Source organism: Eretmochelys imbricata, chromosome 28, assembly GCF_965152235.1.
Source record: "Eretmochelys imbricata isolate rEreImb1 chromosome 28, rEreImb1.hap1, whole genome shotgun sequence".
Taxonomy (NCBI): domain Eukaryota; kingdom Metazoa; phylum Chordata; order Testudines; family Cheloniidae; genus Eretmochelys; species Eretmochelys imbricata.
The window spans coordinates 4,381,580-4,395,635 of record NC_135599.1 but is presented as its reverse complement, the minus strand read 5'-3'; the positions used below and the strand labels follow the sequence as shown (position 1 = coordinate 4,395,635).

General features: G+C 48.3%; 1 protein-coding gene across 1 annotated transcript in view; it reads left to right on the top strand.

Annotated features, from left to right (window-relative positions):
- LOC144258246 (uncharacterized) overlaps positions 1–14,056 on the top strand; it is a 640,730-nt gene that overhangs the window by 171,291 nt on the left and 455,383 nt on the right. The gene's annotated exons all lie outside the window — the stretch shown is intronic.

Below are 14,056 nucleotides of genomic sequence, written 5' to 3'. Positions count from 1 at the left end.
AGAAGGGCTACGTGGAGGGTCACAGTGAGCCTCTGAGGCTAGCAAAATCCACCAGGAAACGTGGGACCCATAGAGACAAGGACAGAGCTTTGTCACAACATGCACTGAGCTATACCCTCACCCCCTGATATAATAGAAAGGCCAGCACAAAAAACAGAGAAAGGAACAATAAGATACTAAAATAACAATGGTTGGAACTCTCCATTTCTCTCTGTCTTTGGGTGGATGGGTACTAAGAGCTGTAGCTACAGTTGAGGAACCAGGCGATCGGACAGCTGGCCCAGCCCTCCATACTACTACCTCTCTCACATATAGGGAAATGGGTCAAAATTGGAATTCATGTCATGACTCACTTCCCATAGGGGATCAGTCTGTCTCAGGCTCTGTCTATACTTCAAACACTGGAAGTATTCTTCTGACAACCTAACACTGTCTACGCTGGGACTGAGGTCACATTAACTACTTCTCTCCGTGGAGTGGACTTTTCACACCCCTGAGAGAGGTGGCTACGTCAACATCGCTTTTCAGCATAGACCAGACTTTAGATGGCTTATTGACCTAAAAGGTAATGGACTTCAGCCTTTTCCTTGGTGGTTGAGGACTGCAACTTTCCTACCTGCTGAACACATCCTATGACAGATGACTTTCCTTTGCAAATTAGAGAAGTGGGGAAGTCAGTGACCCTTACAGTCTAAGTGTAAGAACTTGTAAAAACTTCTGCAAATTCTCTCTTCGAATAATTTTGCTTTCACTAGAAATAGACTTTGGAACTAAGCAAAGTAAGTTCTATTTGAAACACAAAAATTTAAAATCTATACTGGGCCAATATTCACTTATACACTCTCACACACATTCTTCCACCCCAGCCATTGGAGTGAGGTTTTCTACCAGAACTCCTTACACTACAGGGGGTCAATTAAAGCAAATTAACTTTTCAAGATCAGCTGTCACTGCCTGTATGACTAACAAAACAAAAAGCAAGACACTTTGTTTTACAAAGTGATTAAGATTCTCACACAATTAGTCTCCTACTCTTTAACCAATAAATTCATTTTCATTGGAAACAATAACATATTCAAAGAGCTCAAATTCTTGTCATATGAGTTCATTTTCTTTTAATCCCCGTTGCCAACAACTGAACCTTGGCTCTAGTTCTGGTTTGTCCCAACGTAGGTCCCAACCAATTCTCTGGGTTCCTATATCGCTGGTTCTTCTGCCATGTGTGTTGGTGGAAGAGGTCTCCTATGTGGGAATGTTTGCATCACGAGGAAAAAAAAAAATCTCTCTTTTCACACTTTTTAATCGTTCAAAGTAGGAGGAGGTAGAGGAGAAGGGATGTAAATGCATAAAACACAAGAGAAAACTGTCCTACACTAAAGGCATTTATCGGTATAACTATATTGCTCAGGGGTGTGAAAAATCCAGAGTTGAGCAATGTAGTTACACAGCCCTAACGCCCTGTGTAGATAGCGCTACGTCAGCAGGACATATACCTTGAGGGGGCTGGACTAATGAAGTCCGACGGGAGAGATCTCTCCCATTGGCTTAGAGCATCTTTAATAGCATGCTACACCAGTGCAGCTACATTGGGGCAGCTGTGCCAACATCAGCTTTATTGTGAAGCCGGAGCATCAGGACTCAACATGCGAGTATCTGGAAGTCTGAAATTGGAACCGGACACGTTCCTTGCCTCATTGGTTACCATCATTTCCACAGCCTGAAAGTCTTGGTTTCTGTGAAAATAGAATGAATTATATTGAAATTAGAATTCATTAAAGAAATGCTACTTGAAGGGTTTGTTGAAATATAGTTGTCAAGAAGAGAAACATTAAGGAGTGTGAGACAATGGGTCCTCAAACTAATTAACTTAGAGCTCCTACTGAGCTGGGAGATTGGTAAACATTAGTATGCAAGTAAGATATGTATGTATATTTGTCAGTTGCTGCTTCATTTTGTCTCTTATGTTCAATTGGCTTATCTGTATAAACAAGTTAGCTTGAGCCTTTGCAGGGGGCTCACATATCTGGGTCCATTGGCAAAGTGCTTTGCTGATAAACAGAGTGGTCTGACAAATTATGTGAGTCCTGAATCTGACTTTGACATTACCCAATCAGGCACCCAGTTTGGAATCCACGAGGAGGGAATGTCCTATGAAGCACTCTCTCTCTTTGGATCCAAATGGTGAAGGATGATTGTTCTCAATCTAACCCTGGCATGCTTTGGATCTGTAATCAGTGAGTTGTACAAACAAACAATTTTCCTTGGGTCTTTGGTCACCATAGCTTCTTTTACTGGGATGGAAACCAAGAACGGAGCTTGTACTCATTCAACCCCAGTTCTTTCCAAATCCTTGGCCTTGGTTAGGGTAAATGTACACTTCTCTGAAGTAGAATCCTTTACAAAAGCACTCAAAATCTCAGCAGTGTTAGTGAGGAATGGCTTCCTGAAACATGCCCAGCTTTTCTTTAATTTGGTGGCACAAATCCAGGCAAGGGACTGGATACAGGCCTGTTAGTTATCAGAGCTGGAGTTTCTCTTCAAAACTAGCTATTTTTCTGCAGCTGTTAGATTTCCAACACTGATTTCATTTCATACACTTGTTTTTAGCACCTACAAAGGATAAATTCAATAAAAAACCCACTTCTATTTCCTCAACATCTGCATCATGAAGGGGACCATTCCCCATGCCATAGAATTAGTTAGGTTATTTAAAATTTTTTAGTAACCTAGCATCCCCCATAATGGGGGACAAAACAGCCCCCTTGCCAGAAGTGGCTTTACCAATTGATGGAACCTGGGATTTAAACTCCAAATGATCACACGGTGCTTGGGATCCATCTGAATTCCCCTTCCAGGTTTTTGACACTTTCATCTCCAGGCATAGCGACTCTGATATAGGATTAAAGAAGTCAAAGCATCGTCTCCAAGCACAGACGGCTGAGAACGCTTCATCACATGACACTTTGAGAAGTGGAGGGATAGAATGTGATGAAGATCCCTCCTGTCTGAGCCATGCAGAGTTAACAGGTCTGGAGTGATGGGGAAGGAGGGAATCTCTGAGTCACCCCATCTCCTTCCAGTGTCACAGAGGCTGAAATGACCCTTCTTTTCCTGCCCCTGCTCCTCTTCCTTTAAATATAATTGGGAAAGTTCCCAATATAATTGCTCTTCAGCACAACCAGAGCAACGTGAGAACAACTGGCAATGATATAATCTGAATCAGTGGTGATTCCGAACAATAGTTTTGCAATAGGAGGAATGGTATAGATGTGATGCTCCCTGGTTCCTGATAGGAAGGGCACACTCAAATTATTCATGAGACAATGGAGTAGATAGGAAGGACAAATGGGTCCACCTCAAAACAGGGTGAACTGCAAAAGGGAAAAATGGGCCACTCATTTGGACACGTTGAGGGATAACGGTGCTGCAAACAGTTCAAACAACTTGAAAAGTTACTATGTGGGAATCAGGAAAAGTATTAAAGAAAAAAAATACGGATAGCCCTAGAGGTTTTTATGGTGTTGATCTCCTGTGCAGATTCTTGGATGGCTAACATGGGCTGAGTGCCAAGAGAAGGTTTTCCCACACTCACGGTATTCATAGGGCCTCTCCCCTGTGTGGTTCTCTGATGAGTAACAAGGTTTGAGCTGTGATTGAAGGTTCTCACACTCACGGCATTCATAGGGCCTCTCTCCTGCGCGGATTCTCTGATGCTTTATAAGGGCTGACTGGTCATATACGTTTTTCCCACACTCAGTGCATGCATTTTTTGTCTTTCCCCTGAGGATTTCCTGCTGTGTTGTGCTTTCCTTGAGGTCCTTCTGAGTTCCCCGACAGGAAATTAATTTACCCACTTTATCCCTTGGCCGATTTCCCTGCTCTCTCTCTGGTCTGTGCTGAATCTCACAGGATTTTCCCTGCTCATGACTCCTGGACACGTTCCTTTCCCATCTTTGTGATAATGCTCTGTGTTTATCCACTTGCCCAGCATTTTCCTGCTGAGAATTCTGCTCCTCTTTCTCACATGCCATCGCATCACCTGCTGCGACAGAGACACAAACCTCAAACAGGGATGGAAAGGGGAAGGCCAACGAAAAAAAGTGCTGGAGAGAGGTCAAATAAAAACAGGAACTGAACTCCTCCAAACACTTCCCCTAAATGGGAGAGAGGAGGGGATCAATTCAGCCTTCACATCCCATCCAAATTCATGGGGGGAAGGGAGGAAGCTACTGCCTGATGTCTGCTAGGATCTACAGGAAGCCATGAGCTATAGTTACCCTGAGGTTATGACCCCTGCTAGGGACAATAATGAACTGAGTGACCTCCCAAGGGCTTTGTAGGGCATCCCATAGGTTTCCTTCAGGCACTTACAGATTCTGAGTTGGTTTCATGTTTCCTCACCTTTGCAGGGAGCTCTCAGGGTCTGTCTTTCCTCTGAACCCTGGAGCTCTGAGACCCATGGCTCTTCCCCTTGTTCCAGCTGGGAAAACACATCAGGTTTGGAAATGGGAAACCCTGCTCAGATGAAAGAAAACAAAGGAGTTCAGGTGATTGCATAAGACTTTGTCATAAAAAAAACAAAACATTCCATTAATTTAACTTCAGTGCTTAGTGTGACCTGGTGTGCCTTGGGGAGTCCTGACTGAAAACGCTAAGGTCAGGGCAGGCTAAAAAAGGGAGAGAAGATGCTCCCAGAACTGATGGCTAACACTGAAGTTAAAATCACCGACCACTCACAAACCATGCTTCTGATCCCCCACACTGGTTATTGAGAAGCCGAAAAAGATCACACAGCCCCCTTTATTGCATTCCAGTTCTCTGACTCCCAATCAGCACCTGTGTTCGGTACAGTGAGAGCTTATTTAAAAATTCTGGTCACAGAAACACAATGTTCTGACCCCAAAGGGTCAGCCATATTACCAGGTCAGCACAGGTTTGAATCATAGAATCTCAGGCTTGGAAGGGACCTCAGGAGGTCATCTAGTCCAACAACCTGCTCAAAGCAGGACCAATCCCCAATTAAATCATCCCAGCCAGGGCTTTGTCAAGCCTGACCTTAAAAAAAAGGTTTGGATCTTACCCAAAATACCAGGCTGCCAGCCAATCCTTTAGCCTCTAAACTAAAGGAAAGAAGCAAAGGTCAGATACATTCAGAAATCTATATATCGGTTCTTCACAGTATTGGTGAGTTCCTGGCTTGAAAGTCCATCTGGAACATATCCACAGCTTGGATGGGTCATTCAGTCCTTTGTTCAAGGCTTCAGTTTGCAGAGAAGTTGCTCCAGAGGTAGGAAGAGGGATTGAAGAGAAAATGAAGATGATGCAGCTGCCCTTTCTATTCCCTTTGCCTTGTGGCTTGTACTTCCTGTGTCCCAAACACAAGCTTCACAGCACATGGCATGGAAAAGCCCTGGAGTTCTCAGTACACAGGCATACCCCTGCATGTCTTGCTGACTCAATAGGTGTATCCCCTTGGTTCTTTTCATGGGCTCATTGTACAGCTGATGACCCTTGACAGGCCAGTGAAGAGGCTCCGCAGTGCTGATGCCAGTCTGTCCGGGGGTGTCACCCAGAAACACTGCACAAGTCTGGAAATACAGATATACCCTACATGTCTATAACTCACAACACAAAGGTGGTACAAAACATAGAAACAAAATGATCATACTTGGAAAATCATAGCATTTTCACTGACACCTTACATGGCATATCTAGCATGATTCATTGCAATTTCATCATATTGGTATTTTATTATTAATTATTATTATTAATGTGTCTCACAATTGCCTACAGCGTCACACCTAGTAAACCAGTGAATTCCCAGGACCAGCTCCCTGGGTCCCTGAAGATGCTGAGCACTCTGCTTATGAGGGATTGAAATACCCACATATCTGCTGGGAACACACACAGACAGGCACAGTCTGTCCCCTGTGACAAAGTTCCTGCTCTACCTTGGTGGGTCTTGCGCTTATTGGCGGATTTGCTCGCCTTGGAGCTTCACGGCAGCCCTCAGCTTGGCCATTTCTCTGAACCCACAGTCCAGGTTGACGACTCCTGGGTCTGACCAGGAGTTGGGAGGATTTGGGGGGAACCCGGGCCCGCCCTCTACTCCGGGCTCCAGCCCAGGGCCCTGTGGAATGCACCTGTCTAGACTGCCTCCTGGAACAGCTCTGCGACAGCGACAACTCCCTGGGCTACTTCCCCATGGCCTCCTCCCAACCCCTTCTTTATCCTCACCATAGGACCTTCCTCCTGGTGTCTGATAATGCTTGTACTCCTCAGTCCTCCAACACTCCATGGTCTCACTCTCAGCTCCTCGCGCCCCTTGCTCCCTGCTCCTCACACACACCTCACTAACTGAAGTGAGCTCCTTTTTAAACCCCAGGTGCCCTGATTAGCCTGCCTCAATTGATTCAAGTAGCTTCTTGATTGGCTGCAGGTGTTCTAATCAGCCTGTCTTACTGGTCTCCAGAAGGTTCCTGATTGTTCTGTTACTTTACCCAAGGAAAAGGGACCTACTTAGCCATCTGGCCTGACTCTGTCACAACCCGTATGTTCACTCTTCTAGAAAACTATGATCAATTATTTACATACTATGGCTTGTTTGAGGTATCATTTGAAAATGCATAATCTATAGAATATTATCCTCCTGTTAAAATATGTCAAATTGCCATTCTCCAGGAGGGGGAAGGTGTGAAGAAGACTTTTACATTCCTTCACAGGGACCACTTGAAGCTCATATCTACAACAGACAGCCGGTCACCATGACTCAGCTGAGAACTGAAGTTGTTTGTCGTACAAAGGACTGAATTATAAAAAGAGGGGAGGAAAATGCTTGAGACTCTCTCTCTCCCCCTTTTCCTCTGCTCATGACAGCTCCTGAAGAAACTGAACTTGGCAGCAGGGGCGAATTAGGGGGACTTCTGGCTAAAAGGACAGCCAGCCTGCCTCAGGATATGGTGAGAGAAACATTTGCTTTGTTTCCGTTTTAGCTCGTTAACTTAGATGTTAGTTTGTGTTTTATCTTGCATTTCTTTTGTAAACAATTCTGGCTTTTATACCTCATTACCTGTAGTCAATTAATATGGTTTTTTGACGGTACTTAGCCATCTCATTTTATTGTTTCATCTAACCAGTGTGTTGGGATTAAAGTGTGTTGGAAAATCCATTTGGGATAACAAGGCTGGCACGTGTCATTTTCCACTGATGAAATGACAGACTTCATATGACCTTGCGTCGTTCAGTAGTGTGCTGGACAGTGAAAGATGCACAAAAGTCCGGGACCAGAGAATTTTCTGGGCTTCTCCTGTGGTGCACTGTAATTCGTGAGTCGCTGACTAACAGCGCTCAATACTGTGTAGCTGGCAGCGAGTTACATGCTGGAGACTGGGTGTTAACTGCCCAGGAGTGGCTGTTCTCACAGTAAAGCAGTGTAAAAGCCACCCCAGCTTGGGCAACTGAGGGGAAACAGCTGTTCAACCAGTCAAGATTGCACTGTGGTTAATGTCACAGACACTCAATTTCAAAGCATCTCCTAAAACACAGAGAAAGTAAATCCATGTCCCAGAAGTTGAAGACTCCAGACAGAGGACAAGTCTCCCTGGAACTGCTTCTTGCAGAGAGAGAGAGGTCCAGACACAATGAGAGAGTCCTGGGGAAGCTGGGAACACTAAGAATGGGCTGGTGGGGTTCAGTGGAGAAAGGGAACAGGAAGGGCAGGGATATCACTGAATGCAGGATCTCAGCAGTCCGAGATGTCAGGATAGCACCTAGTGCACACCATTGGAAAACATAATCCCAACTATACATATAAAATGATGGGGTCTACATTAGCTGTTTCCACTCAAGAGAGGGATCTTGGAGTCATTGTCGATAGTTCTCTGAAAACATCCACTCAGGGTGCAGAGGCAGTCAAAAAGCGAACAGGGTGTTGGGAATCATTAAGAAAGGGATAGATAATAAGACAGTACATAACTTGCCTCTATATAAATCCATGGTACGCCCACATCTTGAATATTGTGTGCAGATGTGGTCGGCCCATCTCAGAAAAGATACATTGCAATTGGAAAAGGTTCAGAAAAGGGCAAAAGAACCCGGACTAGGAGTATGAAACAGCTTCTGTATGAGGAGAGATATGTAAGACTGGCACTTTTCAGCTTGGAAAAGAGACAAGAGGGCATATGAGAGAGGTCTATAAAAGCATGTCTGCTGTGGAGAAAGTAAAGAAGGAAGTGTTATTTACTCCTTCTCAGAACACAAGGACTAGGAATCACCCAATCAAATTAATAGGCAACAGGTTTATAAGAAACAAAAGGAAGTATTTCTTCACACAACGCAGTGTGAACCTGGGGAACTCCTTGCCAGAGGACGTTGTGAAGGCCAAGATTATAATAGGGTTACAAAAAAAAAAAAACAAACACCATGAGAAATCTATTGAGGACAGGTCCATGACTGGTTATTAGCCAGGATGGGCAGGGATGGTGTCCCTAACTTCTGTTTGTCATAAGCTGTGAATGGGTGACAGGAGATGAATCACTTCATGATTCCCTGTTCTGTTCATTCCCTCTGGGACACCCGGCGCTGGTCACTGTCGGAAGACAGGACACTGGGCAAGATGGACCTTTGGTCTGTCCCAGTGTGGCCGTTCTGAAATACTAGGGAACCTAGTGAGTCCAGTGCAATGGGAGGGAGTAGGAAAATCCCTGGCTGTGGAGAACACTGGGAAATTAGAAACTATCATTCAGAAGCAACAGACTCTAAATAGTCTAGAAAAGCAGAATGTGAAAAATAAGAATCGGGGTCATGTGACTTCAGGAATGAGGGACTCAAAAAACCAAGTCTGCAGAGAAGAGAGATTGTGGCTATTGCACATGGGGATGGGGGGAGCAACTCTCCAGGTCTCAAGGATTTTCACCAGCAACCGAGGCCATCGTCCCATGCACGGGGCAATCCGGAGCAGTGAGGAGTTGTGTCATCTGTAATCCTGGCTGAGTTTCAATGCTCTGCTGCTGGAGCTCCCTTGTCTGGATTCCCCCAGCCACCATTCAAGGTCTGTGTGATCAGTAACCCTGGACCAGCCGCTCTGACCCCAGCAGCCTGCTTCTTACACCCCAAGCACATTCTGGTCTGGGTGGAGAAGGCTCAGGGTTTGAGAGAAGGCCAGGGGTAGGAAGCTTCTGTTCGTTATGCTGGACCTAACCCCCCGTTTTACTTGTGCAAACAGGAGATATTTCACACTGTGCGATTCTGCTCCTGTGCTCTCTTCCCACAGCGTTCAGCAGCAGGGGAGGGTCTCTGGTCGTGTGTCTGTCACTGGCATGCTGGGGTGATGCTGGAACAGGACAGAGCAGAGGTGGCATTGTGGGGGTGGCGTGAACCTCATCTCTTCCGTTCCCCTTCCAAGACCCGAGGGGACAGGAACCCTTACCCAGCAAGGTCACAGTCTCACAGGTCTCCTGCATGACATCTCTGGAGAGGGCTCTCTGAGCGGGGTCCAGCAGAGCCCACTCTTCCCTGGTGACATACACAGCCACCTCCTCGAAGGTCACCGGCCCCTGAAAGAGCCAGAGCCCCACACTCAGGACCTGCTGCCCCACACACAGCCCCACTATTCGTGAGGGAGAGGAGCCAATCAAACGGAAACTCTGGGTGAACCGCAGCCAACAGAGTCCCACCCCCACCCCGCTCAGAGCACCCAGGAAACACCAGGGAGAGGGGGCGAAGAGACACCCCTCCTCTCTCCCAGCAGATCCATCACACACCTACTAGCCACAGACTGATACCGGAGATGCTGCCCCGAGCAGGGTCTAGGGAGAGATCTCTTGTAGGAAGCCCAACACCCTCCTCCTTGTGAAAAGAAAAGGAGGACTTGTGGCACCTTGAAGACTATCCAATTTATTTGAGCATAAGCTTTTGTGAGCTACAGCTCACTTCATCGGATGCAAACTGTGGAAAGTGTAGAAGATCTTTTTATATACACACAAATCATGAAAAAAATACCTCCTCCCACCCCACTCTCCTGATGGTAATAGCTTATCTAAAGTCATCACTCTCCTTACAATGTGTATGATAATCAAGGTGGCCCATTTCCAGCACAAATCCAGGGTTTAACAAGAACGTCGGGGGGGGGGGCGAGCAGGAAAAAACAAGGGGAAATGGGTTACCTTGCATCATGACTTAGCCACTCCCAGAGCTGGATATGAAGCAGGGGAATCTCACCTAAGCCTGACTGGTGGCTTCCCCCTTCGTATTTCAAGGCACCCGCTGGTTAGTTGGGTCAGGCTCCAGCACTAGGAGTCTGATCCTTTTTCCCAGCCCCATCTATGTGGGTTATTTTCTGTTCACCAGATTGGAGCATTTCCACCTCCGAACCTCATGGGTCTCTTCCTAGAATCTAGGCCACTTATTAAACAACTCCCAGCAGGTCTGCCACCCCCTGGCCTCCTCCCTTTCTCCACCCTGTGCATTTCCTGCCCCGCTCCAACCTCCAAACCAGACGGTGCAAACCTTCCCCTCTCTCGTGTATTTGCTGTCCCTCTCCCTCCTGCAGGAACAGATCAGAACACCCCACAATAATCCCTACCTGAGCTGGCTCCTCTGCAGCCATGTCACTCCCTTGTCCCATGGGAGGACGGGAGGAACCGGAAAGAAACATGAGCGTCGTTCTGCAACCAGGCCGGGCAAGAAGGGCTGTTGTGGAAGTTTAGGAACGGGCATTAGTTCATTTCACATCACGCTTCCCCCAGGCTCTTTCCCTGCAGAGCGAGATCCGAGATTCTGCCGTGCTGAGAAAATGCTCAGTCTCTGGATTACAGCAGAGACCTGGCCCCTCCTGCCAGGCTAAGCCCACAGACACACTTTGAACCTCCTTTCTCCCTCCTGCATTCCAAAACAAAGTCTCTGAACGCAATCCTAGAAAAAAGCAGAACCAAAGGAGTCCCTTTCGAGGATTCCCTCTGACACTGACCCCACGGCAGCCACACCCCAGCAGGAGGGACATGGAGTCAGGAACTGGGTTTTCCTCTCTCTCATCCTCGTCTTGTCCACAGGAAAGTGATTCTCCCCACACTGCAGTAATACATCTGTCTGGGCAGATTAAAGAGCTGGAAATCTCTTTCAAAACTCTTTTATCCCACGGACCCTGTCAGTCTCTCTATCTCCTTTTCCCTGTGCCCTCTCCATGCCTGTCTGCTAGGAAACTCTCATTCCTGGGTTGTTTGCTCCCCCATGGCTGGATTTGCTCCTGCAAATGGCAGGAGAAATGGGGTGGGGGGCTGTTTGTGTAGAGTCATTTTATAGTCCTTCACTGCCTGCCTGGGATTTCCCCATTGCCTGCCTAGGACCCCCACCTGCCCTCCACCAGGATCTGCCAGCCCATTTGCCTCGGACCCCCTCCTCCGGCCAGCAGGACCCCCTGACGCTTTACAGGAGGACCCCTCACTCTGCGCCAGGGACCGCCCCACCACAGCGCTGTGCACTGGGCATGGCAATGGTCCCAGGAGCCAGCTGGGCAATCCCAGATAGAGCCCCTGGCACAGCACCAGGCAGCGTCTAATCCCCTGCCCCACCTGCCCAAGAGACCCTCACCCCCACTGGTCTGCAGCCAACAGGCCCCCAGCGATACCCACCTCCAGGACCCATAGCCTTAGGGCTGGGCACATCAGAACTACCCCCCGAAACCCCAAACCCTCCAGAAACCACCAACCTGACTAGGGCTCCCCCTGCCCAGCCACCCAGAGGCCTCCCCCTACCACAATGCCCCTTCAGCTCTCGCTGCAATCTCCCCACACAGACATGCACCCCCCCAGCAACAGTGTTCCCTCACAGTGTCTGACAAGTGGATAGAAAGTTATCACCACCCCCTGCTGGCCAGTCACACAGGCAGAGGGAGCCTGGGGGGACGCCTCTTTAACAGGAGAAGGGAAGCCATGGAGGGCCAAAATGAGGAAGACATTTCCATACTCTGTCACTAGCAAATAATGGCCACCGTGGATCCACCCCAGAGTTGGCTACATCTTTGCACTGCGGGAAGCTCTCCCTCATGGAGACCCTTTCTAATGGGGTTTGGGATATTTCTGGACCACGCTGCACTCAGAGGGACCTCCTCATCCCGTGCCAGCTGGAGAAAAGAAAAGGGTCCAGCCAACTCTCCTGTTACCAACTGGGAACCACCCATCCCCCAAACAGGGGGAGGCCCCTGGCTTTGATGGGTATTGAATATATGGCTAGTCTCTTTTATCAGCAAACATTTTTAACAGAGAGAAAGGAGGGAACAAATGATTCTCAAAGCAGAGGGAAAGATGTTCCTTGTTGCAGGGGGGTTAATTTCCCAACCAGGATGGAGAAGGATTCAGGGCGACAGGTTCCCCCCAAGGAAGGACAAGTTGCTAGGATTTAGAGACATGGGGAACAGCCCCAAACTCAAGAGGATTTTTAATTGACATTTGATAATGACATCGTAAGAGGGAAACCTGAGATTTGAGAGCAGTGTTCAGAAATGAAAGAGAAAGGGTGGAAATCTGAGGGATTTTCGATCCATTTATGCAAATTATAGAGAGGAAAGTGGAAAATGAGAGGGATTTTATAGCAGTTGTTGATAGGAGGTTGTCACGGAGTCCCTGGGCGATGCTCTGGAACTGCTCCCCATGAAGCCGGGCAGGACTCTGGGGCAGTCGCCTTTCTGGGAGCAGCCTGTCTTCAGGACACACAGCTCACACAGCTTCCCCCTTCCTGGGTCTGACCTAGGACCATTCAGCCTCCTCTGCCCCTCCGTGCACTTCCCACAGCCAGTCCGCTCAGGCAGGGCTTCTGGGGAAGCCAGAGGGTCCTGCCCCCCAACTCCGCAGTCAGACGTGACTCTCAGCCAGCCAGTAAAATAGAAGGTTTATTAGATGACAGGAACATGGTCTAAAACAGAGCTTGCAAGTGCAGAGAACAGGACCCCTCAGCTGAAGCCATTTTGTGGGGGGCAGTGAGACAGACAACCACGTCTGCCCTTCACTCCATCTCCCAGCCAGCCCCAAACTGAAACTCCCTCCAGTCTCTCCTCCTCTGGGCTTTGTTCCTTTCCGGGGCCAGGAGGTCACCTGATTCCTTTGTTCTCCAACCCTTTAGCTCTCACCTTGCAGGGGGGAAGGGCCCAGGCCATCAGTGGCCAGGAAACAGGGTGTCGGCCATTCTCTCTGTCCAGACTCCTGCACACACATGCCCTCTAGGGCTCTGCAATGATCATACACCCTTATCCCACCCCCTAGATACTTAAGAACTTCATAGGGGAAACTGAGGCACCCCCACACTATTCAGAGGAAACATTAAGAACAGTCCCACTTCGTCACAGAGGTAAAAGCTGAGTGTATTTCCCACCACTATTTGGTCAATGAATAGAGCGGAAATGGGCAACGTTGGCAAACGTTTTACATCCATATTCAGGAATCTGAGGAAAGGTGTCAATCTGAGATTTTCGTCGTAATTTATAATTACAGAGACAGGGAAAGCTCTCAGGGGCATATTCAATTAGAAGTAGACAACTAGAGTAAAAGTGGGGCAAACTTTTTAATCAATCTTTGAGACGTACAGAGAAAACTTGTCACAAACTATGCAACTGAGAACATGGGATAAACGCCAAGACCGGGGGGGATTTTATGTGGCTATTAAAGAACTAGCTGGAAAAGGGGGACCGTTTGTCATATAAAATCCAGCCTGTCCAATACATAAAGAGAAAGTGATGGTCCCGTCCCCCCCCCCCCGCCCCCGTTCACCTGGGCAGCAGGGAGCCCTCTGAGGGGCTGACTGGAGGGGGCGGGGGGAGAGCTGGAGGGATCCCTGGGGGAGGGGAGGGGGCGGTAGTGGGGAATGGGCAGGTGGGGGCTGGGGGCAACGGTGCTGCAGTTGGGGGGCAGCAAGTGGGACTGGGAAGCCGGGATCGGGGGCAGCCCCATGGGGGACACGTCCCCTCCCTTCCCCGCCCTGGCAGAGACCCGGCGTCTCCTCCCACCCCCACGCCGGGGCAGCCAGGTTGGGGGATGGCTCCGGGCTCCAACTTCCCACCGACACCGGG